Below are 24,002 nucleotides of genomic sequence, written 5' to 3'. Positions count from 1 at the left end.
TTTACAACTAAGTCTAGCCAAGGACACAACCATTAACATTATCACTCCAAAATGAATTATTCACTGCATATAAATAATGCAGCTTTCAAATCTGAATGGAACAGAAATCTGAAGCACTGATTTATCCATCTTCCTTTTCATGTATTTTGTTAATACATGTACAAACATACTGCTATGAACTGCATGCTTTTTGCAGGTAAAACCCATTCTTCAGAGCTGGTTATCCAAATCTCCTTGAAATTTGAATTGAAATTTATCAAAAAAATGTTCAGATATCCAGTCTCAAATTATCAGCACAAGTGAGCCAATATATTAATACACAAAATGTGAAGAATCAGGACAAACATTAAAATGCATGATCATGTGACCTTCATCAAAGCAAGTTATGAATAAACTGGAATAACCTGGCAAATACTCATGGTATTAATTACATGTATTTGGATAGGAAGACAGCATAGTAAGCTTTATGTATGGGTGTAGACTATTGAAATATAACAGACCTGGGGTTTCCTGATCCACCAATTATCCCAGATTAGTTCACATTGTACCAGATATACCCATTATCTGACAAGCATAGTGTTAAATACAGAGTGGAGTGTGGAGTGGAGTCTGGAGTGGAGTCTGGTGTCTGGAGTTTGGGACAGTGGAAGTAGTTGTATATATGTTGGTTTTAACACCTGTTTGCATACACTCATGTGTCTTTCATCTGTTTTACATCAATTACTGCTGTCATCATATATCACCATATACATTAATTTAAGTTTTGTTTTGGATGGTGCTTGTGCTTTTACAGCACTGCAACACCTGTAGGTTATTTCGTGTTGAGGCAACTGGAGTGAAGTGCCTTGCTCAAAGACACACCATGGCAGCTGACCAAGGCTGGTCCAATTGTAGGTTATGAACTAGCACCATTTTGTCATGAGTCCAGCATGGTACTTGATTTGGAAAACATACCCTGAATATTAAGATAATTTAATTAGATTGTCAAGCTAGTAAGAAAAGAAAAAGTTTTCTCTTTCCTGTGAAAAATAAGAAGCTCTATGTATAGTATTAAGTTTTCAGTTTGTTTACATCGGCAGTGCTGACAAGAACAAGAACAAGAACAACAATAGACAATAACTTTCAAATTAATAATAATAATAATAAAAATAATAATAATAATGTGGTAAAAAAATTATATTATTGCCATTATTATTATTATTACTGGTGTAAGAAAGAAGCTCATCTTTGCTATGTTCTTATCAATCAAGCTTACACCAAATAGTGTCAAAAAAGAAAATCTGTGAAAATAAGAAAGACTATGTCAGGTGTGTGAAATTACCAAAAACTGTCATTAATATTTTGAATACTTTATTGCATTGTCAAAATTATAACACTTCATTAGTATTTTATTATTGTGCATCATTTTGTTGTGCTATAGTACAGAAAGGAATAACATGTACTCGTGCATATTTTGAAATTGTGTCAGCATATATGAAATAGCAAAACAGGTTCAAGATTAAAAATATTTCAGGGGATTCTAATTAGGTCGAAGGCCCTAGTACTCAATGCTGTTCATAGCCATTTAATGCCCAGTACACAATGGCAATTCATATCTGTGAAACCCCGGAGTCTGGATAGCTGTTCATATCTGTGTAAAGCCCACTTACACAAGGATGTTCATATCTGTCATGCCTGTCAACTTGTACGGTTTACCCATAATTTGTATGTTTTTTTTTCATTTTTGTCAATGTACAGCCATACAACCATTTTGTATGTTTTTTCTTATAAAAATTCATGTTTTTTTAATTTAAAAAATACAATTTTTGTTGTTGTTAATTCCCAGGAGTCTGGATGCAATTTAAAAAAAATAATCTAGTACGATATAGAATCTTTCTAAGCTACAAGCAATCAATGTGGGATATCAATAACTCTAATATGCTTTGGAAAGCAATGGAAACCAGGAATGCCAAAATCTGGTTAAATAAAAGTATCTTTCTTTAATGAAACAAATAAAATTATATTAATATTGAAAAAAGTATTTAGACAGCTTCGTTTCATTTAAGATTCTTATAATCCTTTTAACTGATTTCAATATTCCCAACTTCCACTGCATTCCAGCCAGCTGAAATGTAGGCCAATGGAACTTGAAAACATGTCCATTTGCTTGTGTGTTAATTTGAATTTTTTAGGAAAAAGACTTCAGTGTAAGTAAAGTCTGACTAAAACATCATAACTTTAATTTGTAGAAAAGCGCAGATATGGAATGCCAAGTGCGTGAGATATTCCTGAAAATTTGACTCATCTTTCCAAAGTTAGTCGACATCAGAACACGCTACACAGCACCGTCATTGGGCAACAAAACCCCGACTCCCAAAATATAAATATCAGGTTGAGGTCTTATATTGTAGGACTAAGAGTTTATGGGGGGGGGGATATAAATATGTAATAATGAGACCATGGTAAATCCAAAGAAGTTAATATTACACCTTGAAAATTTGTTTTTCAAAATACCTTGCACATTTCCTTTTTTCCAAAACTAGTAGTAGTAGCGACACTTTCATGTTTGAGTTGCTCCACACCTGGATCATGAAGCACTTAGAGATGAGTTTGTGGATTATTGCATGCTGCCTGATGAGTGTGCACATGTAATAAAGGACGATCACCAGAAAAGGAGCTTTTGTAGCTACTGGTTGGGTATTATTAAATGGCATCTGCTTCCCAAATCTGAAATTTGTTATTCAGTGACTACTTACCTTGCCACACAAAAATGCAGACTGTGAAAGATCTTTTTCTATGATGAAAAAAATACACATATATTGTAGGAAGTCCCTGAATGCAGACACACTAACATCATTTTTACTGTGTAAAATAAACATTGACACCTGCTGCATAGACTTTAAAACCCCTGATTACATTTTGAAAAGTGCATAGGGTGCGTGTGTTGCATATAATGTGTGTTACAACACACTCAAAATCAAAAGAATAAAATAAAATAAAAGTTTCAGAGATGTAAATAATTATGTCAATGTGTGTAAAATTAGTTCATTTATGGCATTTATTGTTTTAAAACTGTTGATCTTATATAATGAGTGATTACATTTTTTCATGTAAGGTTTTTATTGGTTTGGCATACAGGTTTTCATCTCAACTGGTTGACAGGTATGCTATATAAAGACAAGTACACAAGGCTGTTCATATCCGTGTAAAGCCTAGTACACAAGGTTGGTCATAGCTGTGTAAAGCCAAGTACACAAGGTTGGTCATAGCTGTGTAAAGCCTAGTACACAATGTTGGTCATAGCTGTGTATGCAAAACTGTTTATAAGTGTGGAAAGCCCAGTACATAAGACTGTATGTATCTGTGTAAAGCACAGTACACAAGGTTGTTCATATCTGTGTAAAGCCTAGTACACAAGGCTGGTCATAGCGGTGTATGCAAAACTGTTGATAAGTGTGGAAAGCCCAGTACATAAGACTGTTTGTATCTGTGTAAAGCCCAGTACACACGGTTTTTCATATCTGTGTAAAGCCTAGTACACATGTTTTTTCACAGCTGTGTCAAGTCCTGTATGCAAAACTGTTTGTACGTGTGTAAAGCCCAGGACATAAGACTGCTTGCATGTGTAAAACCCAGGACACAAGGTTATTCATATTTGGTTTTTGTTTTTCTAACAAATATATCAGTTGAGAAGGATGGTAAAATAGTAAATAAGTGCTGGGTAATGTTAGATGCAAATGTTACAGCTATATTTCCAAACTCAACTCTTGTTATATAATTTGACATTATGTATAATAACTGGCATGCATGTAAGTGATTAAAAAGTGCCACTGTGACAAATCAATGACACACTGCAAAGCCATATCTGAATGACAATTGTCATCTCATCATTTGCAATACAAACGAGGCCTTGTGTAATTATCTGTAATATAAATTATGTCACATGCCTGGAGTGAATTTTAATGGCTTTATACAAACACTAATTAGTAACTGGGTATTCATCTTAACCCTGCAACACAAAAACTTTCTAACTTCCCATGAAATTATACACTATTAACTTCCTCCTCCTGAATAACAGACCTAAAAAAAACCCACTTCTGAACTGTATTATTCCAACTGTAGGTCATTCCCTATTATAACCCTGTATTATTCCAACTGTAGGTCATTCCCTATTATACCCCTGTATTATTCCAACTGTAGGTCATTCCCTATTATAACCCTGTATTATTCCAACTGTAGGTCATTCCCTATTATACCCCTGTATTATTCCAACTGTAGGTCATTCCCTATTATAACCCTGTATTATTCCAACTGTAGGTCATTCCCTGTTATACCCCTGTATTATTCCAACTGTAGGTCATTCCCTATTATAACCCTGTATTATTCCAACTGTAGGTCATTCCCTATTATAACCCTGTAGCTGATAAAGAATTCTCTTTCATCTTTTGGTCAAGCCACAAAATACTGATTTGTCCAGTCTGAAGAAAATCAAACAGCCATAACATGTTCATTATGAAGCAAGTATTGTTCCAGTCAGAGGAGTCTCAAACCTTCAGAAGGACAATAACATATACTTTCTGAGATGATGAAGTTGTTGTTGTTGTTATTGTAAGGTTTAATGCACAAGATAGCTATACACCATGGCCAGTATAACTGGAGGAGGCTTAGAACCCCTGAAAACCCTGGGAAGAATCATTGACCCATGAGAACCTACTGGCATTTACTCATGTACCTGCATCAGTTGAGCCTGAGACTCAGACAGAGGTGAGATGGCAGTGATCTGGAATGGTGAGCACTTTAGACCACTTTGCCACTCGGGGTCTCCCTAATCTGAGATGAAGAAAAATAGCTGAATTTAAGAATCCTAAGTTGAAGATGCTACAATCTACGAAAAGAATGACTGACACATTTTTTGTGTAATTGTGTAATGTAGAAATATAAAGACCAAATTCCAGTTACTAAGCATTCTCTATTCATGTAAGTTTTAACTGTGGTTGTTGTTGTAGGGTTTAACGCCATTTTTCAGCACAAGATAAGCTATATATGGCGGCCAATATAACTGGTGGAGGAAGAACAATGGAAAAGCCTGGAAGAACCACAGACCCACAAGAAGCAACTGGCAGGCTTCCTCACATACCCACGTTAGCTGAGCCTGAGACTCGAACCCATGCAGACAGAGGTGAGAAGGCATTGATCTGGAACGGTGAGTGCTTTAGACCACATGGGGCTCCAAGTTTAGAGTGCATTATTTTCTTTAGTGCTCAAAACCTGTTTAAGAAGTTGTTTTTACTGGTGTTTATTGGCAATGCTGTTAGAGGTATGAATTTAGATTGTAGATTTGCATAATTATCATGAATGTATGCAATCAATATAATTTTCACCACGTCGTAAGCAACTACTACCTCCATTGCCATCATCATTATGACAACATCTGCATGCAAACAATTCATTTCTACTCCAAACAATAATTATTATTATCATTATTATTATTGATTTATTCTTCCCATTGCTGGCAATAATACTAAATCTGACATATGATCCATACAACTCACATTTTCTAGGAAAAGAAAAAACAGTTTCAATTGCCTGACAATTGTCATCTTCATATTCAAAGAAATACGCTATCCAAAATACACACTGATAAACGACAGCAGTGATTGGCCTAAAAGTCCAAAAGAACCACACAAGCATGCATATATAACCACACAAGCATGCATATATAACCACACATGCATGCAAATATAACCACACAGGCATGCATATATAACCACACACACATGCATATATAACCACACAGGCATGCATATATAACCACACACACATGCATATAATAACCACACATGCATGCATATATAACCACACATGCATGCATATATAACCACACATGCATGCATATATAACCACACAGGCATGCATATATAACCACATATGCATGCATATATAACCACATATGCATGCATATATAACCACACAGGCATGCATATATAACCACACATGCATGCATATATAACCACACATGCATGCATATATAACCACATACGCATGCATATATAAACACATATGCATTGATATATAACCACATATGCATGCATATATAAACACACATGCATGCATATATAACCACATATGCATGCATATGTAAACACACATGCATGCATATATAACCAAATACGCATGCATATATAAACACACAGGCATGCATATATAACCACATACGCATGCATATATAACCACACACACATGCATATATAACCACATATGCATGCATATATAACCACACACACATGCATATATAACCACATACGCATGCATATATAACCACACACACATGCATATATAACCACATATGCATGCATATATAACCACACACACATGCATATATAACCACACAAGCATGCATATATAACCACACAGGCATGCATATATAACCACACAGGCATGCATATATAACCACATACGCATGCATATATAACCACATACGCATGCATATATAAACACACATGCATGCATATATAACCAAATACGCATGCATATATAAACACACAGGCATGCATATATAACCACATACACATGCATATATAACCACACACACATGCATATATAACCACATATGCATGCATATATAAACACACATGCATGCATAAAAATAAATCAACAAGCACATCTCTACTTCCACTTCACCAGTGGTTTCCAACCTTTCTTGCCTACGACCCTAAAAAAAATAATTCTGAGCCTCACAATCTCAGTTTCCACATTTCGGTAAGTTTTTCCACCCTAAAAAAAAAATCCTGGTGGTAAATATATTTCATCCTGATTGGTTATGCTATATAGGGGCGTGTTTCCCACACTATATTCCCCCCATCAAAAATCTAATTAGTCTAAGCTTTGCTGCAAGAGTAAAGGTACAGGGGACTCTGAGAGTGAATTTGGAAGAAATTCTCTCGTGAAACATTTGTCCAAGGGACCGGATATCTGGAAGGTCGACGGACACAATTTTGGCAGTAGAAGCGAGAAACGCTTGAAAGCACAAAGGGGAAAATAGCTCTTCAGACGTATCCACAGACATATCCTCAGATGTTCCTATGCACTGATGTGATGATCCAAGTATATGTGTATCTACATGCTTACATATCCACCTACCCACACAAAGTTTGAGGACTGAAGGGAGGCATTGAACAGTGGGAAGGTTGAAGAGAAAAAGGAAAAGGAAGGAAAAGGAAAGGACAGAGAACAGTCACAGTGAAAGTGGAGTGAACCAGAGATCATAAGCAGGCTATGCAATTGTACAAGGCAACGACTTTGATTGTTCACTCGATCGCATGATGAATAAATTCTATCAGTAAAACAGATTGGCTACTTTTATATACATATTTGTGGTTCGAATTCGGTGAAAAATTTATTCCAAAAGAAGTGTATCTTCCAAATGTTTCTGTATTATCATCATTGTTTATGTAATTGATTAAATTTTGATTTTTAATGTATGGGGGCTTGTGTCATTCTGTTCTATATATCTGCTCAGATCTCTATTTATTCTATCTATTAAGTTTACTTGAACTCAATAAAGCGGACACCTTGAAAGAAGGTACAATCCGCCAATCAACCATCACCCTTTACAAAGAGTGGGGGTATTATATACAATCTAATGTGTTGGAAAAGTAAAACCTGACTTTGCATTTGCATTCAAGGACACATGCTAACAAAGGACAGCATTAATGTTAATAAATAACCATGCAAGGTCCCTTTGAATGTCCTTAAAATGGGGTTCAGTCCTTTATTGACAAAAAGGGGTTCATAAATGCTGTCCTGTATAGACAAAACAGGGTTCATAAATGCTGTCCTATATAGACAAAATGGGGTTCATGAATGCTGTCATTAATTAAAAAAAAGGGGTACTGTCCCTTATAGACAAGAGAGATTTATAAATGTTGTGCTGTATAGACAAATAGGGGTTTGTAAATGCTGTCCTTTTTAGATTAAAAGGGGTTCATAAATGCTGTCCTTTATTAACAAAAAGGGGTTAATTGCTGTCCTTTATAGATAAAAAGGGGTACTGTCCTTTATAGACAAAAGGGATTTATAAATGCTGTGCTCTCTAGACAAAAAGAGGTTCATAAATGCTGTCCTTTTTAGATTAAAAGGGGTTCATAAATGCTGTCCTTTATTGATGAAAAGGGGTTTATAAATGTTGTCCTTTATAGACAAAATGGGGCTCATAATGTTGTCCGTTATAGACCAAAAAGGGGTTTTGTCCTTTATTGACAAAAAAGGTCTTCATAAATTATGTCATTTAGATACAAATGTGGTTTACAAATCCTGTCCTTGTTAGATGAAAAGGGGTTCATAAATGCTGTCCTTTATTGATGAAAAGGGGTTCATAAATGCTGTCCTTTATTGATGAAAAGGGGTTCACAAATGCTGCCTTTTATAGAAAAATAGTGTTTATAAATACTATCCTTTATAGACAAAATGTGTGTAGAAATGCTGTCCTTTACAGACAAAATGTGTTTTGCTGCCCTTTATATACAAAATGTGTTTAAAAATACTGACCTTTATTAACAGGTGTTTTAATTGCACATCAAGATTTGTTTTTACAGTGAGGCATTTTTTTTTAAAACTTGCAGTTTATTTCACTTAATATAGTCCCTTTCTACTTCAATGAAAAGTATACAATTTTAACTTAACACTTTCCACCCACCCACCCATTTCTAGATCAACCACTGCAGAATATTATGTATGTGCTCTCTTAAACCCAAGATTTCTGAACTGCGTCAATCGATGCTTCCCGATGAGGTCACTAGCAGACGATATTCTGCCCATTTTACCTGGACGACGGGCAGCCTGACCATTTCTCCCATAGCCAATTACCAAAATTTACCATTTTTAACAAGGCATACTGAAGCAAGGTAAACTTATAATTCACAAATATAGATACTAACAGAAAGCCCGATTTGCTTTGTTTATGTATGTAAATTTCGTAAAAGTATCTAGAGATTCAGTGAATTTATTTCAACTTCCAAATACCATATAAAGTCAACCGTCAATCTGCCAAATGACTACAAAGATGGCAGCTGATGACATTATTCAGGAACTATCTATATTGAGACTTTAAAGTTTTTCTTAAGCTTCTGCACTTGTAACAAATTACTGGCCCAGGTTTCTGCAGGTATGGAACCTGCAATGTACCTTTTCATTAATTACAGATCTAATGCTATACCAACTAAGTTATTATGGATGACAAAATTCGACACATTTCCTTCATTAAACAGGTATTTTAGACCATAAACAGTGAGCATATACCAGACTGTTGTGTTTATCATTCATGTCTGTTCAATATTACTCTAAGATTGCTTGATAATGACATGCATTTCTCCACACATCCTCCAGAACATAACCATACTATTCCCACTTATCAAAACAATCTGATAAACAGACAACTTGGTAAATGTCAAACAAATTTACAAACATCCATAACTACATCTATTTATGCCTGGGGCGGGCTGATGTTGCTTGTAACCTTGTATGAACTGAAGTTTATGGATAATAAAAGGCATTCAGCTAAAACTCTCCAGAAGCAAACACTGTTCACAGCTACCCATTAGTTCTATGTAATTTTAACACCCTTCAATTTTCATGGATCATCAACTATTTTTTAAATATAAATAATTCCAATTGTTATGAATCAACCAAATTTTCTGCAAAATGACTGGATAAAAAGAGTCATGTGACAATGATCAAGAATTTGTATACATCAGTAAATTATGCAGACTAATTTTGGTTCCCAGTTTCCAGGCAAATTAATGTGAAGCTTTATCTTAACGTTGCGAGTGATTATACAATGTGCACATCGATAAATACCCTACCGTGATCATTTGATCCTATAATAATAGAGTTAGTTGATATTTTGCTGATATGTATTAGTACTGAGAAATTAATATTCCTATTAACATTCTGAACAAATCTGATTTAGCCAAAAATCAAGATTAACGTATTTTAATCACCCCACCCCCAATAACTGATATAAGCATATCAAAGGAGAGAGGATTTCATTGTTATGTACAGGGGCCAACAGATTTTTTTCATTGACCAGCAGGGTCAGTTCACCTGGATATCAACTGACCATTCCAATCAAATCAAAAACAGTTTCTTTAATATGTTAAACTGCAGTATTCTGAAAACACTTTTGCCAAAACAAATAATGTCCAATGAAAATTCATTAATTGATAGAATTTATTTAATAAATACTTCAGAAAATTTAAATGGCCACATGGGCCAGAAAATTCAACTGGTCAGGTGGCATGTGGCAGTCACTATTAACTGGTCTGCCTCAAAACCCACATGGATTTTCATCAGAATTTATATTTAATTTCATTGCAATGACCAAGTTGATTATGAACTCTTAACACTGATTTTAGATCAATGCTCTTTTTGTTTGTTGTTACAGGTTTAATACAATTTTCAGCGTGTGATAGACTATACATGGTGGCCAGTATATTTCGTGGAGAGAAAACCCTGAAAAAAATCCACCAACTCCATTGAGAAGCTACTAACAAGCTCTCTCACATACCCACGTTGGACAAGCCGTAACTCTGGACTGTTTAACAATAGTGGCTTGTAAGCATGATAACACAAACAAGTATGAATGGATTGACATTTAACTTAGTGTGCTAAATCTGTATATTTGAACACAATATCTTGACCGATGAAATTATGATAACCAAAAATTACTTAAAATGTCTTGTGAATATAATAATTCAAATGTTAGAAATACTGGTAGTTCTGGTAGCAGATTTGGTATACATATGTTGAAGGTTCTAAGTAAGATGGTTTCATTACTATGCAGTAAAAAAGAAACAGTCTTGTCTTGGATTCCTAGAAATTCTATTTGGCCACTTGAGCCAGAGTACCTCTACGGGACTCTTATTAATGGAATACTACAAAATTTGGTAAATATTATAGTCATCACCTGAATATGTGCATATTGACAAATTGCTTTGTTCACAAAACTTTCTTAGTTACTTCCCTTTTTGGTTTGTACTTTAATGCAGTGTATGACACGTCCTTTAAAGTACAGCATCTATTCCTCAATTTGTTTTATGGATTACCATGAAACATGTTATCAACATCACCTGAAGATGTGTATATCTTTCAATCAACATGCTCCTATATATATTTATAAGAGTTATTGTTGTGACCTGCAGATGAATGCATCTTTTGATAGTCTTCTGAAACAACTCACTGATTTCAATGAACTGACTTGAAACTTGTCAGATTTCAATGAAATGCCTTGAAACTTGTATCAGATTTCAATGAATTGCCTTAAAACTTGTCTCAGATTACTGATTCTAATGAATTGCCTTGAAACTCATCTTACTGATTTCAATGAATTGCCTTGGAACTTGTATCACAGATTTCAATTAATTACTTTGAAACTTATAAAGTTTTGTTATCAGCATCATTTGCATTTAAGGAACAAGCAGATAACAATATGAACTCTTCAATGAAAACCCACTTTTAAAATAACCATCTGTTCAGGAGCAGTAGTGATAAAAAGATTTTGTGAGGGCCACTGTGTATTGGTCCTGCAGAATATCAGATCAGCACCATTTTTATTTAGGACCAATTATACAAGTCTTTCTTTTAAAACACCATCATGGCATCCATATTGGATGTCTAAACAGCAGCATTTTTATTCATGGCCAAGTCAAGTTTGGAATAAATGTGACTTTACAATTTCATGGCAATCCTACAAGTAGTTTAGGAGAACAGTGATAAAAAAAATTGTGCTATCAGACAGACGGATGGCATGCCATCCCATAAATTCTGCAAGTCTATGAACAGTATACCATATATATTCACTCACGAGTCCAGCTGCAGCCAGCATAGACTCAGATCTGCTGCTGCATAATGCACCAGCAGACCTGGGTCTGTGCAGTTTGTTAGGAATAATCAGTAGAATAAACAACACAGACCCTGATCAACGGGTGCATTATGCTACAGCAGATCAGGATCTTTGTTGCTTGTAGTTTGACTCAACTTATAAGTGAGTATACATGTATATGGTACCGTAGATTCAGTAAAAACTGTGCAAATAAATTGATTTGTTGATATGCACATCTTTAGATGACCAAAATATTTACCAAATTTAACAGTAATCTATCATAAACTGCACAACTATTTGCACTAATGAGATTATCTGTTGGACAGATGGACAGTTGGTGCCGATGTCGGGTTTAAAAATTTTTTCTCAATATATGAAAGTCTTTGCACAGCAGCACAGAAAGATAGATGGATTCGAGGTTTATGATATATGTGTACCCCCACCTTGATAGAATCAGGGTTATAGCAAACATGCCAAGCCTACCATCCACATAATATGAACAAGTGGTCCACATATACAGTCCTGATGTTATTATTCCAGGTTTAAAGTTTGTTTATGGAAAATGTCACTGTACCTCCATTTTCTTTACGTTTCACCTTTTACCACTGAGAGGGAGTTTGAAAACAATATTTCTATTGCTGGTGTTTATCACTAGGCAATCTTATAAGTGTACAAAGTTCAGTGAATTTCCACAAAGTATTTTCGAATAGAAGGAGTTCTGGACAGAGAGACAAAAACACAAACAGTATGACAATATCTCCAGCTAATTAAAAAAAAATTATATTTGTGTCGGGAATTAAATCTGTAGATTGAGCAAACAGTCCTATTTTGCATTGTTTCCAATAAAGGACAACTGTTCATTGAACCTTTAAATTCAAGGTTTGTAGTGACCATAAAATCAATGAAAATTGGTATGCCATGAAAACTACTTAATTCACAGAAATAATAATAATAATAATAACAATAATAATATCTTACTGTTATTATTACTTGTCAGAGGTATAGAAGAAACACAGGTGTTTCCTTTCCTAGCAACTGTCAGCAAATATCATACTTGTTTAGGTGCAATGGCATAAATTATGAGCGCGTCAATATGACTTGATATCATGAAACCCCCAAGGTATGCCAGTTTAACAAGAAACTTAAGTCAACATGCAGTTAATCTTTCATTTAAATATGGACCATGGTCATTTCATAATTCACCGTACTAACAGCATGATCCTACATTGTATCAAGACGTTTATGGCAACGCTAATGATAAAGCAATATTTCAATAGAATGTCTACCTAGGTCATTAGTGGCTGTCATTTCTGGACTGGAAGCATTAATACTGATGTTTGCTAGACAAAAAAAAATGGCTTACAAGAATAATACTTTCCTTGGACAGGATTCAAAATGTTGTTTTTTTACCGGCCAATGTTTACTTTTCTTTGACCATATTTCTGAAATCCAGAAATTCATGGATCATCAACTATTTTTTAAATATAAATAATTCCAATTGTTATGAATCAACCAAATTTTCTGCAAAATGACTGGATAAAAAGAGTCATGTGACAATGATCAAGAATTTGTATACATCAGTAAATTATGCAGACTAATTTTGGTTCCCAGTTTCCAGGCAAATTAATGTGAAGCTTTATCTTAACGTTGCGAGTGATTATACAATGTGCACATCGATAAATACCCTACCGTGATCATTTGATCCTATAATAATAGAGTTAGTTGATATTTTGCTGATATGTATTAGTACTGAGAAATTAATATTCCTATTAACATTCTGAACAAATCTGATTTAGCCAAAAATCAAGATTAACGTATTTTAATCACCCCACCCCCAATAACTGATATAAGCATATCAAAGGAGAGAGGATTTCATTGTTATGTACAGGGGCCAACAGATTTTTTTCATTGACCAGCAGGGTCAGTTCACCTGGATATCAACTGACCATTCCAATCAAATCAAAAACAGTTTCTTTAATATGTTAAACTGCAGTATTCTGAAAACACTTTTGCCAAAACAAATAATGTCCAATGAAAATTCATTAATTGATAGAATTTATTTAATAAATACTTCAGAAAATTTAAATGGCCACATGGGCCAGAAAATTCAACTGGTCAGGTGGCATGTGGCAGTCACTATTAACTGGTCTGCCTCAAAACCCACATGGATTTTCATCAGAATTTATATTTAATTTCATTGCAATGACCAAGTTGATTATGAACTCTTAACACTGATTTTAGATCAATGCTCTTTTTGTTTGTTGTTACAGGTTTAATACAATTTTCAGCGTGTGATAGACTATACATGGTGGCCAGTATATTTCGTGGAGAGAAAACCCTGAAAAAAATCCACCAACTCCATTGAGAAGCTACTAACAAGCTCTCTCACATACCCACGTTGGACAAGCCGTAACTCTGGACTGTTTAACAATAGTGGCTTGTAAGCATGATAACACAAACAAGTATGAATGGATTGACATTTAACTTAGTGTGCTAAATCTGTATATTTGAACACAATATCTTGACCGATGAAATTATGATAACCAAAAATTACTTAAAATGTCTTGTGAATATAATAATTCAAATGTTAGAAATACTGGTAGTTCTGGTAGCAGATTTGGTATACATATGTTGAAGGTTCTAAGTAAGATGGTTTCATTACTATGCAGTAAAAAAGAAACAGTCTTGTCTTGGATTCCTAGAAATTCTATTTGGCCACTTGAGCCAGAGTACCTCTACGGGACTCTTATTAATGGAATACTACAAAATTTGGTAAATATTATAGTCATCACCTGAATATGTGCATATTGACAAATTGCTTTGTTCACAAAACTTTCTTAGTTACTTCCCTTTTTGGTTTGTACTTTAATGCAGTGTATGACACGTCCTTTAAAGTACAGCATCTATTCCTCAATTTGTTTTATGGATTACCATGAAACATGTTATCAACATCACCTGAAGATGTGTATATCTTTCAATCAACATGCTCCTATATATATTTATAAGAGTTATTGTTGTGACCTGCAGATGAATGCATCTTTTGATAGTCTTCTGAAACAACTCACTGATTTCAATGAACTGACTTGAAACTTGTCAGATTTCAATGAAATGCCTTGAAACTTGTATCAGATTTCAATGAATTGCCTTAAAACTTGTCTCAGATTACTGATTCTAATGAATTGCCTTGAAACTCATCTTACTGATTTCAATGAATTGCCTTGGAACTTGTATCACAGATTTCAATTAATTACTTTGAAACTTATAAAGTTTTGTTATCAGCATCATTTGCATTTAAGGAACAAGCAGATAACAATATGAACTCTTCAATGAAAACCCACTTTTAAAATAACCATCTGTTCAGGAGCAGTAGTGATAAAAAGATTTTGTGAGGGCCACTGTGTATTGGTCCTGCAGAATATCAGATCAGCACCATTTTTATTTAGGACCAATTATACAAGTCTTTCTTTTAAAACACCATCATGGCATCCATATTGGATGTCTAAACAGCAGCATTTTTATTCATGGCCAAGTCAAGTTTGGAATAAATGTGACTTTACAATTTCATGGCAATCCTACAAGTAGTTTAGGAGAACAGTGATAAAAAAAATTGTGCTATCAGACAGACGGATGGCATGCCATCCCATAAATTCTGCAAGTCTATGAACAGTATACCATATATATTCACTCACGAGTCCAGCTGCAGCCAGCATAGACTCAGATCTGCTGCTGCATAATGCACCAGCAGACCTGGGTCTGTGCAGTTTGTTAGGAATAATCAGTAGAATAAACAACACAGACCCTGATCAACGGGTGCATTATGCTACAGCAGATCAGGATCTTTGTTGCTTGTAGTTTGACTCAACTTATAAGTGAGTATACATGTATATGGTACCGTAGATTCAGTAAAAACTGTGCAAATAAATTGATTTGTTGATATGCACATCTTTAGATGACCAAAATATTTACCAAATTTAACAGTAATCTATCATAAACTGCACAACTATTTGCACTAATGAGATTATCTGTTGGACAGATGGACAGTTGGTGCCGATGTCGGGTTTAAAAATTTTTTCTCAATATATGAAAGTCTTTGCACAGCAGCACAGAAAGATAGATGGATTCGAGGTTTATGATATATGTGTACCCCCACCTTGATAGAATCAGGGTTATAGCAAACATGCCAAGCCTACCATCCACATAATATGAACAAGTGGTCCACATATACAGTCCTGATGTTATTATTCCAGGTTTAAAGTTTGTTTATGGAAAATGTCACTGTACCTCCATTTTCTTTACGTTTCACCTTTTACCACTGAGAGGGAGTTTGAAAACAATATTTCTATTGCTGGTGTTTATCACTAGGCAATCTTATAAGTGTACAAAGTTCAGTGAATTTCCACAAAGTATTTTCGAATAGAAGGAGTTCTGGACAGAGAGACAAAAACACAAACAGTATGACAATATCTCCAGCTAATTAAAAAAAAATTATATTTGTGTCGGGAATTAAATCTGTAGATTGAGCAAACAGTCCTATTTTGCATTGTTTCCAATAAAGGACAACTGTTCATTGAACCTTTAAATTCAAGGTTTGTAGTGACCATAAAATCAATGAAAATTGGTATGCCATGAAAACTACTTAATTCACAGAAATAATAATAATAATAATAACAATAATAATATCTTACTGTTATTATTACTTGTCAGAGGTATAGAAGAAACACAGGTGTTTCCTTTCCTAGCAACTGTCAGCAAATATCATACTTGTTTAGGTGCAATGGCATAAATTATGAGCGCGTCAATATGACTTGATATCATGAAACCCCCAAGGTATGCCAGTTTAACAAGAAACTTAAGTCAACATGCAGTTAATCTTTCATTTAAATATGGACCATGGTCATTTCATAATTCACCGTACTAACAGCATGATCCTACATTGTATCAAGACGTTTATGGCAACGCTAATGATAAAGCAATATTTCAATAGAATGTCTACCTAGGTCATTAGTGGCTGTCATTTCTGGACTGGAAGCATTAATACTGATGTTTGCTAGACAAAAAAAAATGGCTTACAAGAATAATACTTTCCTTGGACAGGATTCAAAATGTTGTTTTTTTACCGGCCAATGTTTACTTTTCTTTGACCATATTTCTGAAATCCTATAGTGGATACCTCATAAGGAAACTGAATTGGTTGGTTGGTTGGTTGGTTGAACAGCACCTTAAACATTATTGCTGTCAATATCGTACCAAGAAAATGGGAGCTAAGTATCTTTCAAAAGGACACTCAGACACAACTAAAGCTGGCCAGGGTAGGTAATGAACCTGTCACTCTTGGACTACGAATCTGATACTTGACCAAATGAACTACTTAGGATACTAAGGGGGGGGAAGGGGCATAAAACAGTACCCGGGGCTATGGGTGGCAAACTGTGGTCTAAAGTGCATGCCTTTGTCGATCACTGCCATCTCACCTCTGTCTGCATGGGTTCCAGTCTTGGGCTCGGCAAATGCGGGTATATGAGGAAGCTGCCAGTAGTTTCCTGTGGGTCTGAGGTTCTTACCAGGATTTTCCCAGGTTCTTCCTCCACCATTTATAGTGGTCACCATGTATAGCCTACCATGTGCTGACAAATGGTGTTAAACCCACAACAAACAAACATCATAAAACAATACCATTCCAAAAATGAGAACACCCAATATAACTTGTGCTGTCCAGATACATGTAGTTGATTTCTCAAATCACACATCCAAATACAAAGCATGTGTCATTAGTCCAATCTGTGATCTGCACATATCTAGTAAACGATTTAGTCATTTACTTTACTCTAGACAAAAACAAAATAGGTGAGCAATAAAACAATTTAAACCTCCAGTTACTGTCCTTATAATTTTATAAAATAATCTATATCTTTAATAAAGAATCAGATTGGTGGTTATAGGTATCAATACCCAATAAATACCTCGACCGATTTTGTTTCTGGATCCATATACATAGATTATATCTTAGCTTATTCTTAAGCATTAACCTATAGTGTACACTGCTAATAAGTGATAATTAATAATGTCATAGTTACTCAACTCACCTATACTATTCATAATAAACAAAAATTAATAAATGCTCATGAAATCCACAAAGCTTGAAAAACAAATGAAAAGAAGAAAAAAAAAAACCAGAATCAAGGACCAGTTATCTTTGTTCTTGTTCAACAAAATATAACGTCTATAATATACTGTGTATAGTAACTGTCATGCAAATATAATTTACCAGTATAAAAGAACTGGATTAGGTAACAAAAGGGTTCTCAGGGGATAAGAATTATATATACATGTATATATATATATATATATATATATATATATATATATATATATATATATATATATATATATATTCAGATCAAACAAATTCCAACTGGTTATGCCATATAGAAAATTAAGTCATAAAGAAAATTAAATCTGCTGAAAGTCTCCAATACCTAATTAGCAATTCTTTGTAACATGGCAATGTAACTAATATTTAGAAAGAGTGTGACTGTATGCCATAAACCGATATTACATATCAGAATGTCATTTGCCACTTGAAAATACACATCCTGCTGTTGAATACGCCCTTGTTTTAAGGCCAAATTATGCATGCATGAGTCAGATCTACATGGAGGTAAGGATGAACAATCAAAGATTTACCGTAATGAGGCCAGGGGCAAATGATACTGTACAGGTACACCGAGCAACATCACAACACAGCCTGTAGCAAATTGTATTTCAGATTGTGAAAGAGTTTTGGTTCTAATCCAAGCATCCATATTACAAGAAAAGTTTTTTCTTTGAATATTTGTTGATGTTTGTGGTTTGTGAGATTAATGCCATTTTCAGCACAAGATAGCCTATACATGTTGGCCAGTATATCTGATGGAGGAAGAACCTGGGAAAACCCCCAGGAAGAACCACTGACTCATGGGATAGAGGAAGAATCTGGGGAAAACCCCAGGAAGAACCACTGAACCATGGGATGGAGGAAAAACCGGGGAAAACACCAGGAAAACCACTGAAAAATGTCATGGAGGAAGAACCTGGGAAAACTGACCCCAGGAAAAACCATTGACCCATGGGATAGAGGAAGAACCTGGGAAAACTGACCCCAGGAAGAACCACTGACCCATGGGATGGAGGAAGAACCTGGGAAAACTGACCCCATGAAGAACCACTAACCCATGGGATAGAGGAAGAACCTGGGAAAACCCCAGGAAGAACCACTGAACCACGGGATGGAGGAAGAACCTGGGAAAACCCCAGGAAATACCACTGACCCATGGGATGGAGGAAGAACCTGGGAAAACTGACCCCAGGAAGAACCACTGAACCATGGGATGGAGGAAGAACCGGGGAAAACCCCAGGAAATACCACTGACCCATGGGATGGAGGAAGAACCTGGGAAAACTGACCCCAGGAAGAACCACTGACCCATGGGATGGAGGAAGAACCTGAGAAAACCCCAGGAAGAAACACTGACCCATGGGATGGAGGAAGAACCTGGGAAAACCCCAGGAAGAACCACTGACCCATACCCCAGGAAGAACCACTAACCCATAGGATTCAGCTACTGGCAAGTTTCTCAGGTAACCCACACTGGCTGAACAGTGAACCCATGCAGAGGTGAGATGTCAGTGGTTACAAGGTGATCTGTCACACTCAGTACCACATTTGTTGATATATGATAGTGACTATACATGCCATACATGTATGTAGGAAGAACGAATCATGCATACAAAGTTTGCATACATGTATGTTGGAATAACAACTCATGCATACAAGCCTTGTATAGTAACATGTAGTTCATATATTTTTCCAAACACTGATAATGGAATTTTAATCTTTAAATTCTTTCTGCCTTTGGGTTCAAAATCTTTCCTTGTGTACCTGCAAATTTTGAACTTTGCACACCATTAAAAAAAACTATTTAAAAAAAACCTGATGATCTTGTCAGTAAGATTTAGAAATGACTTACAGAAAGGCAAAGAGATTGAAAAATTTGTTTAATTAACAAAAAAAACCATGTCAATTCTCTGAACTACAAAAAGTGTATCGGCTTGCCATTGCAAATCTCCATGCACCAATTACCAGGGGTCCTGTCATTTATATGATGCATCTTACTGCTCACTGTGATTTCATATATGAAGTCTGGTCAGAAATTATTTGAAAATGTCAGTAATTGCAATTTTTATATCTCTGACCCTCCTTCTTGCAGATTTACCACAGGAACAACATTGTACATGAACATAGTTTCAAATAAATTAAGCACCCTAAGATTGGCAGCTGTGGTGATAGACAGATGGAACTGAAAAAGCTATCTCAATATCCATCACACTTTTAACAAGGTGTGGGTATAAAATTAAAATGTTAGCCAGCCCTGAGATAAGTCATTAATATTTATTCTACTCTGAAATCATATTTTTAACTTATGGTAGTTATATCATAAAGAAGCCCACATCTTCTGATTCCTGATTCAACAAACTTACCAGTATTACCCAGACCCAACTTTCCGGCAGTACACTGCTACCAGGGCTAATAAATTTAGAATTAAATAAATATAAAAGAACACTTTATGTAGCCTAGACTAGCCATTCTGGCAGCTCACTGCCACCAGGGCTAATAAATTTTGAATCAAATAAAGATAAAAGTTCACATTATGTAGCCATGACCAGGTATTCCGGCAACCCACTGCTGCCAGCAAAAATAATTCCTAAATAAATAATATTTAAAAAAAATATCAGTACATTTATTGTAGCCCAGACCAAGCAATCTGGTAGATCACTGCTATCAGGGCATAAATTTTTTTTAGTTCAGTAGCCCACTGCTGCCAGGGCTTATAATTTCTGAATTCATTAACATACCAGTAAACTTACTGCAGCCAAGAAAGCATTCAGGTAGCTCCTGGGTTCTGGCCACAAGATTTGTCTAACAGCTCTGGCCATGGTTTCAGGACACACTTTTCTTCCTCAAACTAAGATTTGTAAATATCTTTCTTCTTACTTGGTGTCAATACAATTTTCACAGAACAACCATCAGGTATCAAGGATTACTGTAGTATTATGAACTGTACATTACAGAACCTATAAAGGATTACCTCAGTTCTAACAAATTTACATTATACATGTAGTAGGCCTCAAGAATTACCAGAGTACTAGGAAATGAACACTATATCAAGTATCAAACAATTACCTGAGTACTAGGAAATGAACACTATATCAAGTATCAAACAATTACCTGAGTACTATGAATTGTACATTATAAAAGGTATAATGGATTAACTGAGTACACTGAACTGTTCAGAAGGATAAATGGATTAACTGAGTACACTGAACTGTACATTATAAAAGGTATACTGGATTAACCAAGTATTATGAACTGTTCAGAAGGTAAAAGGATTAGCTAAGTACTGTGAACTGTACATTATAGAAGGTATAAAGAATTACCTGAATACTATGAACTGAACATTAATGCAGGTATCATGGATTACCTGAGTACTATAAAATGTACATAACAGAAGGTATCAAGGATTACCGAGTTCTAAGAAATTTACATTACAGCAGGTATCAAAGGATTACCTGAGTACTATGAACTGTACATTATAGAAGGTATCAAGGACTACCAAGTACTGGGACATGTACATTATAGCAGGCATCAAGGATTAACAGAGTACCATGAGCTGTCATTATACACATGCTATCCCATGTCGAAAAGTTATAGTTCTCCGTCTAGGTACTAGTATGGCATGGTTGACTATGGAGATTACTGTAGTTAATTACTTTATCTTTTGGTTTAATGGCATCTCAGCTCAATATTGGCCATATAAATGCCAATTAAAGCTCTAAAAATCTGAATATAAAGAATCACATAAAAGCATACAGAAAGATAGTCAGCCTTTCCAAATGACTGTAAACATTAATTATTAAACATTCAAAATCAAAAGGTTAAGACCCTAATCTGCTGGTGCTTGATGTGATGGCAAATTAGGGTCTATGTAGTTTGCAGTTGGACTTGACTTAAAAGAAAGGATATATGGTATATGAAAATGGCATTTATATGAAATATAGGAATTATCTGCAAGTTATTAAAATTCCTAGCTGATTGGTTCTGACGAAATATTATCGATCTTTAATTTATATCGATTCTCAAATAGCTACACCATGGAAATTTTCTTTTCATATGCCGAACAACTGTAAAAATAAAATCATTCATTTTCTTCATATTCAGTGTGATCATTTTATTTTTGTGCATTCTTTACACCTGACCGGGTGTAACAATACTCCTGGTATCGGTTTCAGATGTTCAGGTAATCTCCCATTCTCACTGTGATTAAATTCAGCTAGCTTGTTTCCTATAGCCTCTAATTCATTTGCACCAGACAATCATTAGTTATCAATTCAATGACTTTATTCAGACTGTCTTTAATATTTTATGATTCACTCACTTAGTGCTCTATCAAAACATGGGGCAACCTGGATAAATGAGAAGCATTCCGGATATCCAAGTAATAAAAAATTAAAGTGTCTTGATGACTTATTGGAATGCCTAATAATCAAGTCATAGAGCACAATCTTGCAAATGATATAAATGGTTATAATTTGTAAACCTTTTACAATGCAGTGCTTTTGTTTGCCTTCATTTTTATATTTTTCTATATTAAAAGGCCATGGGTTTAGACTGGAGAAAACAATGCACTGCTGGTACAAAGTAAAAATATCCCTCCCCCCCAAACAAAAGCTATCATATAATGAAGAATGCATTGGAAGCATACATGTATACAGAACAACTGTTACTGAATTAGTTCAGTTACTCATACAAACTCAGAATGATTCAGACAGAATATTTTGGGAAATTAACTCTGTATATAATTGCTTACAAGTCCAAATGCAAAGAACACAGACACTGATCTTTTGCTGCATCATGCACAAGCAGATCGGTGTCTGTGTTGTTTCCTTTTTGTTTTTACTGATTACTCATAAGAAACTGCACAGACAAAGATCTGCTATTGCATAATGTGTTGGCAGATCTTGGTCTCTGCAGTTTGCAATTAACTCGACTTATAAGCAAGTACATGCAGTATTACGCAGCAATCAAAAGTTGTGTACAAAGCTGATGATGCAGACAATTAGTTTTAGGAACAAGTGCATGTTATACAGCACTGCTTAATGTAGCACGTGATCATCAAATGCGGTCTCTTTAAAGCTTGGCAGCCCTGATACACAACCTAATGTTAGCATTCTCATGCCATAGTGAATATCAGCGTGACGTCATAGGGCATGATCACATGGGGGGGGGGGGCAGTCTTGTTGGCAGAAAGACCATAGGCTTCCTCCATATCTGACCGAATAAGCTTTTCTTACCAAGAGTTATATATATTATAAAAAACCGTTAAACAGTAAAATTTACTGCAGTAATCATCAATCACAATAAGTTTATACAAAGATGTGCAATTAAAGCATTTCAAAATCAATACACCCGACCGAATTTAAAAATAATAAGTTTCCACGATGGAACCATGATATATATATATACTGTACCTATGATATACTATGAGATTTATAAATTTTTCCTTCAAAGGAAATGAGGCTTGCCGTGTTTCCTTTTGATGAAAATTTAAGCGAGTGGCATATCATTGATACAGCATACAAACTATAGATATATTTTAATTATATCACATGCTAATAGGCATATTTGTCCTTTGAATGGAAAGCAGAAAGGATTGCAATCAAATTGTGTATCATGTTAAATTCATTTAGAATATGGGGACAATTTATATAATATTTCATCATTCTTTTCATGTTCAATAATGATTAATGAGTGGAAATGAATCATTAATCTATAGGCCTAGAATTAACAGTATGCAGTTCCAATAATTATATATACATAGTATCATTAATCTATAGGCCTAGAATTAACAGTATGCAGTTCCAACATTTATATATACATAGTACTGCACATGAGTGGAAATGAATCATTAATCTATAGGCCTAGAATTAACAGTATGCAGTTCCAATAATTATATATACATAGTATCATTAATCTATAGGCCTAGAATTAACAGTATGCAGTTCCAACATTTATATATACATAGTACTGCACATGAGTGGAAATGAATCA

The 24,002-nt window shown here is 34.9% G+C and overlaps 1 protein-coding gene across 2 annotated transcripts in view; it reads right to left on the bottom strand.

The window, feature by feature from the left end:
• LOC149782234 (uncharacterized) overlaps positions 1-24,002 on the bottom strand; it is a 96,843-nt gene that overhangs the window by 55,388 nt on the left and 17,453 nt on the right. Inside the window, exon 1 of one of the 2 annotated variants that reach the window (XM_089933614.1) lies at positions 501-557. The exons of the other annotated variant lie outside the window; for it this stretch is intronic. The gene's annotated coding sequence lies outside the window, so the exon portion shown is untranslated. Of the gene's footprint in view, positions 1-500; positions 558-24,002 lie in introns of those variants that run through there. 2 annotated transcript variants of the gene reach the window in all.

This window comes from Sinohyriopsis cumingii, chromosome 15, assembly GCF_028554795.1.
Source record: "Sinohyriopsis cumingii isolate HCF-2022 chromosome 15, ASM2855479v2, whole genome shotgun sequence".
NCBI classification, from domain to species: domain Eukaryota; kingdom Metazoa; phylum Mollusca; class Bivalvia; order Unionida; family Unionidae; genus Sinohyriopsis; species Sinohyriopsis cumingii.
Note: the sequence above shows the minus strand (reverse complement) of the source record. Positions and strands in the feature narration are given on the sequence as shown.